This window comes from Moschus berezovskii, chromosome 23 (genome assembly GCF_049115385.1).
Source record: "Moschus berezovskii isolate FMDL1 chromosome 23, NW_MosBer_1.0, whole genome shotgun sequence".
NCBI classification, from domain to species: domain Eukaryota; kingdom Metazoa; phylum Chordata; class Mammalia; order Artiodactyla; family Moschidae; genus Moschus; species Moschus berezovskii.
In genome coordinates this window covers 55,941,072-55,953,105 of record NC_142482.1, presented here as the reverse complement: position 1 = coordinate 55,953,105, position 12,034 = coordinate 55,941,072, and the positions used below count along the sequence as shown (strand labels likewise).

At 43.1% G+C, this 12,034-nt stretch overlaps 1 long non-coding RNA gene across 6 annotated transcripts in view; it reads right to left on the bottom strand.

The window, feature by feature from the left end:
* Positions 1 to 1,592: 1,592 nt before the first annotated feature.
* Positions 1,593 to 12,034, bottom strand: part of LOC129543796 (uncharacterized) — a 64,489-nt gene continuing 54,047 nt past the window's right edge. For 2 of the 6 annotated variants that reach the window (XR_016036070.1, XR_016036066.1), the window contains 2 exons: positions 8,497 to 8,654; positions 2,256 to 3,070 (listed from right to left, as the gene is read on the bottom strand). This is a non-coding gene — a long non-coding RNA (uncharacterized LOC129543796). Of the gene's footprint in view, positions 2,008 to 2,255; positions 3,071 to 3,858; positions 4,107 to 6,850; positions 7,408 to 8,496; positions 8,655 to 12,034 lie in introns of those variants that run through there. The other 4 variants (XR_016036068.1, XR_016036069.1, XR_016036067.1 and 1 more) reach the window with 4 other exon arrangements.

The window sequence follows — 12,034 nt, the reverse complement described above, 5'->3', positions numbered from 1 at the left end:
AGATTTAAATATCTCCACATACTTACTTGCGTAACCTCCAAGCACGGCTAAGAGTCCCTGGCTGGAACTCTCAACTTGCCCACTATCTCCTAGTCTTTCCTTAACTTATCCACTCATTACCTGCTTCACAGAGGCAGAGTCTGAGCGCCAGCTCTCTGCATAAGTGAAATACGGTGAAACCTGGGGACAGAGAGGAAGGGAGCTTTAAGAGTAGCTTAACTGAGTTAATTGATCTTTGTAAATGTCCTGGGCCAGAGGGAAACAAGTAATCCCATTATGAGCCTTAGCATCTTCAGTTCTGTTCAGTCGCTCAGTCGTGTCCGACTCTCCGCGACCCCATGAATCACAGCACGCCAGGCTTCCCTGTCCATCACCAACTCCCGGAGTTCACTCAAACTCATGTCCACAGAGTCGGTGATGCCATCCAGCCATCTTATTCTCTGTCGTCCCCTTCTCCTCCCGCCCCCAACCTTTCCCAGCATCAGAGTCTTTTCCAGTGAGTCAACTCGTCGCATGAGGTGGCCAAAGTATTGCAGTTTCAGCTTTAGCATTAGTCCTTCCAATGAACACCCAGGATCGATCTCCCTTAGAATGGACTGGTTGGATCTCCTTGCGGTACTCACAATACGACAGGGCTCACACCCACTTGGGCGTATGAATTTTCTTTATAGAAGAGTATGAGATATAAAAGCCACAGAAAATTGCCTGAAAAAAATTGCATTAATTGGATTCTTGGCAAAAGACTGAAAAATGTCCCAGGCCGATGGAGCAAGTTATTTTTAGACAGTTTTGTCCTAAAATATGTTGATGTCTCTGTGAATAAGTTCATAACACATGCTAAAAACTCCTTTGGCCTGATCCTTATTTTTAAAAAAATCTCCATTTTTCCTTTTTATTGCATAATAAAATAAAAAAGCCGTCTCCCAGTGCCGTCTCTTGGAGGCAACCCTCAGCTGAAACGCCTTCTTTCTGCTTCCATCTGTATGCTCACCTTCATATGAGCTCCCTTCCTTCTTATTTTTCTTTTGGGGTATCCCCTACTTTTGACATTAATAGTGATTTAAGTTGTTTACACCACCATTCATGTAGTATTTTAGCTGTCCCGGTTTTAAGCCATGAGCTCAACCTTAGGACTCAGCAGACTGCCTACATGTCAGCCCTCTGCTCTTTTTCTAATGAAAAAGTTGAAGACCAACTCTTTACATGGCATTGCAAGGGTGGGATTAAAGTCACTGGTAGTTACAGAGATCTAACTTTGTGATAAGAGGCTGGCCAGTGATTAGAAGACTTCACCTACTTGGTCTTAAAGTGGAATTAGTCCAGATGGTGCCAGTGGGAATTAAGGGCTGCATGGTCCTGGAGCAAACACAATGCCTGTCTTATGGATGCTTTTAATCTCAGAGGTAAATGAGGGACACAGGGCTTTCTGAGGCCTGGCTACACATTCCGTGGTGATTATAGTACCAAATACTCACGATTCAAAGTGACTGGTTATCAGATACTAGAAACATCTTCTAAATCATGAAAAGATTTAAAGTCTGCTTGATGGTCCCATGGATTGAAACTAATGAGTTTTAAAGTCATTTATTATATTTCTGAGGCTGCATCTATAGAAGTTTTCAATAATCTTGGTCATATATATCACTGAAAGGAAAAGACAAATTTACTTATTTTAGAAAGCACAGCATGTGTGTATATATATGTATATATATACACAGCATGTCCTGTTTATTTTGCTCACAGAAACTCTACTGTGTATTGTTCTTGTTTAGTTGCTAAGTCATGCTGGACTCTTTTGTGACCCCACAGACTGTAGCCCTCCAGGCTCCTCTGTCCATGGGATTTCCCAGACAAGAATACTGGAGTGGGTTGCCATTTCCTTCTCGAGGGCATCTTCCTGACCCAGGAATCGAACCTGTGTCTCCTGCATTGGCAGGCAAGTTCTTTACCACTAAGCCACCAGGGAAGACCTTCTACTGTGTCCATCCTTAATAAATTTCAGGAACTCTGTGAAGACAGGCACAGAGTTAGAGTGTTTCCTTCTTTATGTTTCTGGAAACCTAGAATTTGACATCAGAGTTAAAGCAGATTCTCAGTATACAGATTGTATTAAAATCCAGAGGCCCTCTGTACTGACATGATCCTACCTTTTGAATTATTCCCTATGCAATTAATTGCCTGATGACAGGAAGAATCAGTTTCCAGTCTTGAGGTGTAAGCTCAAATCTCTGATAAAATGCACATTGTCTGACTGAAACATTCTTTATATTTCTATCATTCATTTCAGCTTTAATGCAAATAAAGATTCTGAGAGATTGTGACCCAGAGAAAAGATGTGAATTGGGGTTACCGGGTTGCCATGGGGTAATAATGAGGAAAGAGTCGCTGAGGGTGGAAATGAATCAATCCTGCTGCTGTTGTTCAGTCGCTAAGTTGTGTCAGACTCTTCACAACCCCAAGGACTGCAGCATGCCAGGCTTCTCTGGCTTTCACTATCTGCCGGAGTTTGCCCAAACTCATGTCCATTGAATCAATCCTGACTTTGCTTAATTCAACAGTTGAGCATGGGATAGTCTTGGTCTCAGTCATGAATCTAGTGCAACTCCTTCAAAAGAAGGAGCTTCCAAACTGTGCTGTAGCTAGGAATAGAATCTAAGGCCAGTGCCCATTTCTGGAGGCCCCATCTGTGGGCATCACCAGTTTATGTCAGTGTGGGCAAATCAAAATGGCTTCTTTTCAGAAATCTTAGGTCTTGGCATCCATCACTTATTCTTCATGGCTAACTTTCTTGCTTCTGGTTATATTAACTCTTGAGGAGGAGTGATGCAAAAACTTCCTGTCAAGTCATAGAGTTTGCATGTAGGGTTTTCTTTCCTTGTGATGTCTTTGTCTGGTTTTGCTATCAGGGTAATGCTGGCTTTAGTACAGTAAGTTGGAAAGTGTCTACTTACGTTCTCTTTTTCGGGAAAATTTATGAAGGATAGGTCTTCTTTTTTAAACATTTAATAGAATGTACCGGTGACACCACTGGACCTGGGCTTCTCCTTCTGGAATGTTTTTTGATAACTACCTTGTAGAGAAAAAGGAAGTAGATTAGTGGTTGTTTGATGGCCATCAGCTTGTGACTGATTGCCTAGTAACTGCTAAGGGGATGAGGAGGACAAAAATACGCTAAAATCAGCTTGTGGTAATGGTTGCACAACTGTCTGAATACACTAAAACACTGAATTGTTCACTTCGAGTCAGTGAACTCTATGGCATGTGAATTTTATTTTAGCAAAGCTGTTTAAAAAACAAGTATTGATTCTGTTCATCATCTCCAGTGCTTCTGTTTTCAGTATATTATTAATTTCTGCTTTTTTTCTTTCTTTTAAATTTCATTAGGTTTGTTCTTCTTTTCTAGCGTAAGTTGTAAATATAATGCACTCATTTTTAATTGGTTTACTTAAAGTTATATATTAACCTTTGACAACATTCTAGCTACATTTAACAATTTTTTAAAGTAATACTTCTATTCTGTTGCAAACATTTTATAATTGTCATATATTTCTATGTCTCCAAAATTACAACTTCCAAATACACAAAATATATGAATAGTTTGCAAAGTCTATTGTGATTTCTGGTTTTTCCCATGAGTTATTTAGGAGCACAAGCAAAAGTGTTTTAAATATGTGTTTGTGTTTATTATCTTTTGATGGATTTTTATTTTTACTATTATGTAGTACTCAATAGGAGAAGGCAATGGCAAGCCACTCCAGTATTATTGCCTAGAAAATCCCATGGATGGAGGAGCCTGGTAGGCTGTAGTCCATGGGGTCGCTAAGGGTCGGACACGACTGAGCGACTTCACTTTCACTTTTCACTTTCACACATTGGAGAAGGAAATGGCAACCCACTCCACGGTTCTTGCCTGGAGAATCCCAGGGACGGGGGAGCCTGGTGGGCTTCCGTCTATGGGGTCACACAGATTCGGACACGACTGAAGTGACTTAGTAGCAGCAGTAGCAGTAGCAGTACTCAGTAGGACTTCCCTGGTGCCTCAGATGGTAAAGCGTCTGCCTACAATATGGGAGATGCAGGTTCGACTCCTGGGTCGGGAAGATCCTCTGGAGAAGGAAATGGCAACCAAATTTATTTTTATTAGTGTTGTTGTGCCTGAAATTCTGTTTTGCCTTATATTGATATTGTTATTCAAAATTTCTTTCATTATCAATTGACTGATACCACTCTTCCCATAACTTTTGATCATCTGTTTAATTGTGTTTTTTATTTTGTTTAGGGTTTCTTCAAACAGCAAGTAGCTGAGTTAAAAACAATCAGTCTGTTAATCTCTGTCATTTATTAGACAAATTTATTCCATTTTCATTGCTATAATCACTGATACATTTGAACTTATTTCTACCACTTTATTTTTTTTTACAATTTTTATTGGATTTAAATATATGTACATATATCTTTGGTCTTCCCTGGTGGCTCAGAGGTTAAAGCGTCTGCCTGCAATGCAGGAGACCCCGGTTCGATCCCTGGGTCGGGAAGATCCCCTGGAGAAGGAAATGACAACCTACTCCAGTACTCTTGCCTGGAGAATCCCAGGGATGGAGGAGCCTGGTGGGCTACAGTCCACGGACACGAGTGAGCCTGGTGGGCTACAGTCCACGACACGAGTCGGACACGACTGAGCGACTTCACTTCACTTCACATATATCTTCCTTCTTCCATGTTCTTTTTGGATAAAGTTGTGTTCTTGTTAGTTAGTGTTGCCACTGTTCTCTCAAATACTATCCATGAATCTTTTTTCTCTAGTATGTTGGTTTGGAAGTATTTATATTAACTTTATTACTTCTATTATTTTAACTACCACTTCCAGTCTTTGACTATAATATTTTTACCAAAGTCTAAATTTAGTCAAGAAATTTTGGAATCTCACAACTCTTCCTGGGCATATTTAACTACTCATTAAACAACCACTTCCTGGAGATTTTACACTTTGCCCCATAATTGCTAAAATAGCTTTTAAGATAGTTAATATTACATTAAATTAATCGACCCATTTTGTTAATATTTTGTCTACCACCATTTCTTGAATCCCATGCCCTCCCTGTGGGTCCATTTTTTAAAACTTAAACACATTATTTAATATTTGTATTCATAAGCATCAATTGATGGTAAACTCTCTTGTTCTTTCTTTATGAATGTAAAGCCACCTTTATCTCTCTCTTTTTCTTAATGATAGCTTGTCTGGGTATGAAAGTTTAGACTGAGATCATTTCACTTAATGTTTTAAGGATACTATTCTTTTATCTCCTGGTATCTACTGTTGCTGTCAATTTGCCAGTCCTTTGTAAGTAACCTACCTTTTTACACTAGTCATTGTAAGATTTATTCCCCTCCCTTCATTCTCAGTGATTCGTTCTCAGTGATTTGTTCTCACTACATTTGTTACTTTGTAGTAATTAATATTTATTCATCCCTCTGGGTCCTTAGACTTAATTTTTACTCTGAGGACTCATGTCTTTCTTCAGTTTTGGAAAAACATTAGCAAATCTCTCTTCAAATATTGCTTTTCTACCTTTCTGGGAAATTCTACTAAATAAATTAGACATTTCCACTTATCCTCTAAGATATCTAACTGTTTTGTCATGTTTTTCTTTGCCTTTTTGTGATGCAGTCTAGTAAAATCCTCAGGGCTATCTTGCAGTTCCCTGGTTCTGTACAGTCTAGTTGTTAAACAAAACGTCTTCACCTCTACATTTTTTACACTGTCTCTTTTAGATCTATCAGTTTTGTCTCATTTCTTCCTGATTTTGCTTGCCAATTCTATGTTCTATTTTTAGTAGATGTTATTCTTTCACTATCTCCTTTATCATCCTGAAAGTCGCTGTCAGGCTACTCTTGTACTTTAATTTTGCTTGGCTAAATGTATATCCTTTATATTGATTTATGTTGGCTCTCTGTCCCAGCATTTTATTCTTTGGTTTTGGTATCATGGTTTCTGGGCTCATTTTGAGAAGGACATTTTTTCTTTTTGTTTTTTCCCTTCTCTGCTTATCCCTCTCTCTCTAGTTTTTATAATTGCCTCCATTTGGCTTCTTGGGGCTTGCTGACCAAAGAAGTCTTATGCTACAGGTTCGGGGCTCACATACCTCAAGGATTATGTTTTCAAGTATTAAGGTTGATGGCCAGTTCCTGGAGATGAGAATGTTTTTATGCTCTACCGATTCAAAGAGGCAATATTTCCAGGCAACAATTAGCAGAGCTTTTCTCAGCCTTTATTATTATTACTATAATTTTTTTTTAATAAAGGGAACTTCCCCACTAGTCTCCAACTTCAGTCCTGCTGCCACTTTGTATAGAGTAATTTTAATTACCGTAATTGCAGATGAGCAAAGCTCCCAGATGTTTGCTTGTTTCCTGCCCCAGAAGCAGGTCCACGTTTTCGTGCCGCACGCTGCCGCTGGCCTTGCTTTTCTGGCCTGCATACCTGGTCCACGTAGGTGTCCACTGTGCTTCAGGCCTGCTTACATCCTTTTACTCTTTTATTTATACTTTGCCTATCATTGCACTTATCTGAAGCAGAAGGGATTGAGTATACAAAGCACGTACTTACTATTATACTATTCATGGTGATGTGTAGTTCTAGGGCAAGTGCGAGTAGTTCTAGATGCTTCAGCAGTTGCATCTCACAGGCTCTAAAGCAAAGGCTCAGTAGTTGTGGCACAGCGGCTGAGTTGCTCCTTGGCATGTGGAACCTTCCTGGACCAGGGATCGAACCCATATCCCCTGCATTGGCAGGCAGATTCTTATCCACTGTGCCACCAGGGAAGCCCATAAACACTTTCTTAATGCTTTCTTAAACTCTGGAGCAGTTTTGTCCAACAGCAATAAAATGCAAGCCACATATACGCTTTTACATTTTCTAGCAGCTACACTAAAAATGTGTTTAAAAAGATGGATAAAATGAAGTCTCATAACATATTTTACTTAGCCCAGTACTATCGTTTTAAAATAAAATCAACATAAAATCATTAATACAAGATATTTATTCTTTTCACACTAATTCTTTCAAATATAGCATGTATTTTATACTTGACAGCACCCCTCAGTTTAGAGAAGCCATGTTTCAAATGCTCATCAGCCACATATGGCTAGTGGCTGCCACACTGGATGGTGCAAATTTATGGTATTTATAAGATAACAATATATCTAATATCACCACTACCACTTTGGACTTTTTAAACATTTTTTTTTTGTTCCAAGAATTTCATCGAGTAATGAAGACCACAGCAAGGTTTAGATGGCCCCAAAAGTTGTCCGGTCCCCACAGTACACTTGTCATCACAGCGCTGGTGTATTTGGAAAACTGTTCTTATTTGCTTTTTCTGAATCGAGGGAAGACAGTGAAAAGTCCTGTGTGGACAAATTTACAACGGAAATAAGACCATCTTTCCACCTTGAAAAACTGGCTTTTGAAAAATCAAAGTTTTGTTTTTTTCTGAGAGACAGGAAATGAGAATATATAGTGTGTTGAAATAGTCGTTACATTAATTACCTAATGAATTAAGAAGTTAAACTCCATTTACTCCCCAAAAGCCCTTGAAGGTGCTAGTAAGAGTTAGAAGAGTAAAGTATGATGGAGTTTTATGAGTTTATATGGATTGTTTTGGTTAAGATTAATTTTCAATTCCCCCCAGGCAAAGGATATTTGGCTTTTCTGAGAGGTGTCTCTAGTGGTAAAGAACCCACCTGCCAATGCAGGAGACATAAGAGACCTTGGTTCTATCCCTGGGTTGGGAAGATCCCCTGGAGGAGGGCATGGCAACCCACTCTAGTGTTCTTGCCTGGAGAATTCCATGGACAGAGGAGCCTGGCAGGCTACAGTTCATGGGGTCGAAAAGAGTTGGACACGACTGAGTGACTAAGCACAAACATGTAATGCTTTTGATAGGCTGTTTACAGTCTGACATCCCAGGTATTTCAGGCAGCGAGGTAGGTCTGACCTCCTTGCCCCAGTGTGGGCATTACCAAACCTTGCTATTTCTCCGGGAAGGAAATCCTTTCAAAGTACCTGGTTATGTTGTTAGATCACATTGTTTCCAAACCTTCTCTTAAGATCTCGAAATCACACTTTATAGAATTGTTTATTTTTACAGCTTAGAAACATTGATAGTTCATCAACTTCCTGATTTTACAGCCAATTTTTAGACACACTCATTTGTCACATCTTTTGAAACTCCTTCCTTCACGGGGAGTGGTTTTCCCTAGGAATTCCCAATCATGTCATATTTAATGAGCACAATACCAGTAATTACATTGGTACACAGTTCTTTTCTCTCTGGAATCTCTAAATAGTTTCCAGATTGGTGATGGGCGGGGTGGGGGGGGGAGCGGGGGGGAGGTGGTGGTTTTCAAAAGCTCCTTGTGGAGAAAGAAGGGGAAAGAATTAGTTCCTAGTCAAGGTAGTGGCGAGTGAGGCTCCGGACAAGATTGAATCCTTACCCGAGTCGCTCAGTCCATCTGTGCTGTAACATTTCCGTCCTGACTGAAGGTCCACCGAGCTGAAACGCACCTATCTGGCAAAGATTCCTCTTCTGCTGGCTGGGGAGCCATCATGCTGTCATCACAGCTGGACATGATAGGTTCCAGGAATCCAGAATCTGTGCTCAAAATGATGGGAAGCATTTATACATCCAAGCATCAGGAATGTGTTACCTCCCACATTAGAAGGAAGCAGTACTGCCCCACCCCCAGGTCTTTCCCAGTTACCAGGATCTACTGCTCCCTATGGCATTTAATATATCCTAAAGTAATGACCAACCTTGATAGTATATTAAAAAGCAGAGACATTACTTTGCCAACCAAGGTCCGTCTAGTCAAGGCAATGGTTTTTCCCGTGGTCATGTATGGATGTGAGAGTTGGACTGTGAAGAAGGCTGATCGCCGAAGAATTGATGCTTTTGAACTGTGGTGTTGGAGAAGACTCTTGAGAGTCCCTTATACTGCAAGGAGATCCAACCAGTCCATTCTAAAGGAGATCAATCCTGGATGTTCATTGGAGGGACTGATGCTAAAGCTGAAATTGCAATACTTTGGCCACCTCATGCGACGAGTTGACTCACTGGAAAAGACTCTGATGCTGGGAAAGGTTGGGGGCGGGAGGAGAAGGGGACGACGGAGAATGAGATGGCTGGATGGCATCACCGACTCTGTGGACATGAGTTTGAGTGAACTCCGGGCATTGGTGATGGACAGGGAGGCCTGGCGTGCTGTGATTCATGGGGTCGCGGAGAGTCGGACACGACTGAGCGACTGAACTGAACTGAACTGAACTGAAAGGAATAGTAAATGCCATATGGCAGTCCATCCTAAAGGAAATCAGTCCTGAATATTCATGGGAAGGACTGATATTGAAGCTGAAGCTCCAATACTTTGGCCACCTGATGCGTAGAACTGACTCACTGGAAGAGAGTCCAATGCTGGAAAAGATTGAAGGCAGGAGGAGAAGGGGATGGCAGAAGATGAGATGGTTGGATGGCATCACCAACTCTATGTACATGAGTCTGAGTAAACTCCGGGAGTTGGTGATGGAAGCCTGGCGTGCTGCAGTCCATGGGGTTGCAAAGAGTCAGATATGACTGAGCGACTGAACTGGCTGAAGCATGTTCCACACTCGCTCATTTTCTGCCTCTACACACAAGCATGTAGCCTCCGTGAGATCCTGAGCTTTGTCGGTTTTGTTCACAGGTGTGTTTCCTGCCCAGGCACTTAGTAGGAGCTCAGTAAACCTTTACTGAGTGAAAGGACGCATTGACATGCTGGAACGCTGCCTTCTTTCAAATAGTGACGTGGGGTTAGGGGAGGCTAGATTGAGGTCACAGCACTGTGGTCTCTGAGCTGTGAGATCCTGACCGAACTCCCTGGCTTTCAGGCGTCTTGTGTATGAAACGGAGCAGCAACATGTGCCTTATAGGCTGACTGAGGATCTGATGGTATCAAACGCTCAACCAAGCCCAGAACCTGGCCTGCAGTAAGCCCTCAACAAAGCGTGGCTATTTGGAAAAAACTCATTACTATTACAGTGGGTCCTGACCTGGAACGTTGTTAGAACTCAGAACCCTCCTTTCAACCACAGAGTTTAAGCCTCAGGGCTAAGTCACACTCCTTCATGGATCAGGGCAAAGGCCTGGACCTGTCACAGGTCCCACGGTCTCTAGGGCAGCAGAACATGCTTAGTGATTTTCCCGTACTGACACAGTCTTCAAGAATAACCTCGTTCCACATACAGGGGCCATAGGCCGGGTTGTACCTTGCCCAGTGGGGAAAGCTGCTAAGAAGAGGTGGGAGCATGTGATAGCCAACAGCACGTGGCTTTCAATAGACAGAAGGGTAAAAATTTGATTCAGCTCCCCCTGGCTGGCTCTGCTAAAAGGCGCTTTGCCCTTATTTGAACAGAGTGAGAAGTGGGTGGGTGGGCAGCAGAGAGAAAGTCTGGGGCGGAGTCCTTCCTAGACTCCCGTAGCTGGTAGCTAGTGCTGAAATAGCAGAGTCAGAGTGGCAACAGCGACTCACAGCCCAGCCCCTCATCATCAGAAAGAGAAACCCGGGCCCTCCTGAAGGAGGCATACCTCTGAAAAGCAAGTGCGTGTTAAGTGCATACTCTTATCTGCTTCTCCAGGAAGAGAGAGAACACTCTAAGGCTCATTTAAAATAAGTGGCATTGCAAGAATGCAATACTAAGCTGATAAGCATTCCAGAAAGCTCCAGGAGTGGGCTCACTTCAAAACCAGCTAACAATATACTGTAACAAACGAGACAAACGTGTGACAAGCGCACTTCAGGGCTGTTTGCAGTTCCGCGCAGGAGCTATTGTTATCATGACTGATGCTCAGGTTTTGTTTTTCAGATTAAGGAAAGGGAGGTAAAAGGATTTCAGAGGCAGGGTGTGCAAATAAAGATTCCTATTAAGACGCGTGTGTGCTGCGTGGGTGTGCCTGTACCGATACATGCGGGCAAGTGCACACACACGCACATACCCTGCCTTTGGGAGGTTCTCACCCTCTCTGACTCCCGCACAGAGAGTGGCCTTAGGGAACCCTGACCCTACAGACTCTGCCCACTCCCAGCTCCCCCAGCTGACCCCTGCACAGGAACGCTAGGAATGACCTCCCATCTACCCACATCACGGGCTCCAGTCCCAGTGCCTGGAGAGTTCTTCCCCAGGCACTTCTCGGTGATCCACGTTCTGCCGCCTCTAAATGTCTGTGACAGTTCGGTCGATCCGGTTTCTATCACCGGAAATGTGTTTCTGCAACTAGAAGAGTGGGATAAACCAGTCCCTTCACTCTGCTCCCCGCCCCGCTCACCAACCCCAACAAGGTAGGAGCTGTGTCGTGTGGTCCTGGCCCAGAGGGTCGTAAATCCTCACGTTCCCTCCTCTGATGGAGGGTCTCTGAGAGGCCTCCCGAGGACAGGGGCAGGACCCCAGGGACAGAAAAGCAGCATTTCAGAGCTTCTGCAGGGCTTCCTGCAGCCGGCTAGGATCAGCTGGTCCTGACAGATCCAGGGTGTCTGGACCAGGGGTCCCGGGCAGCCTGAGGGTGAGTGGGGTTGGGGATGGGGAGGATGGGTGAAGATGCTTGACACCGTTCACAGCATTGACGCGCAAAATCCACAGGAGAGAATTCCCCTGTGTTCGTGTTGAATGGTTATGCTGTCCTCAGAAAACACGTTTGTTCCTGGTTGTGGCAGTAGATCACATGAGTTTAAAAAGCAATGGTCATTTCTGGAAGCTGTGAGTGTGCACGGTGTGTGTGTGCAATCAGCAAGCCCCCCTGCTCCGGCCCACGTTCCAGACCTCCAAGGAGGAGACTGTACTCCAAAGCCTCTCCCAGACCCCAGGCAGTCAGAAAATTCATTGAGCTCCTAATACAAGTCATGCTCTATGTAAATGAAGCAGTTCCCACCCCCTGGAGGTCACAGCCTGCCAGGAAGGCAGCGGAGACAAAGGCAGAGGTGCCCAGTGAGGGGGGTGCGGTGG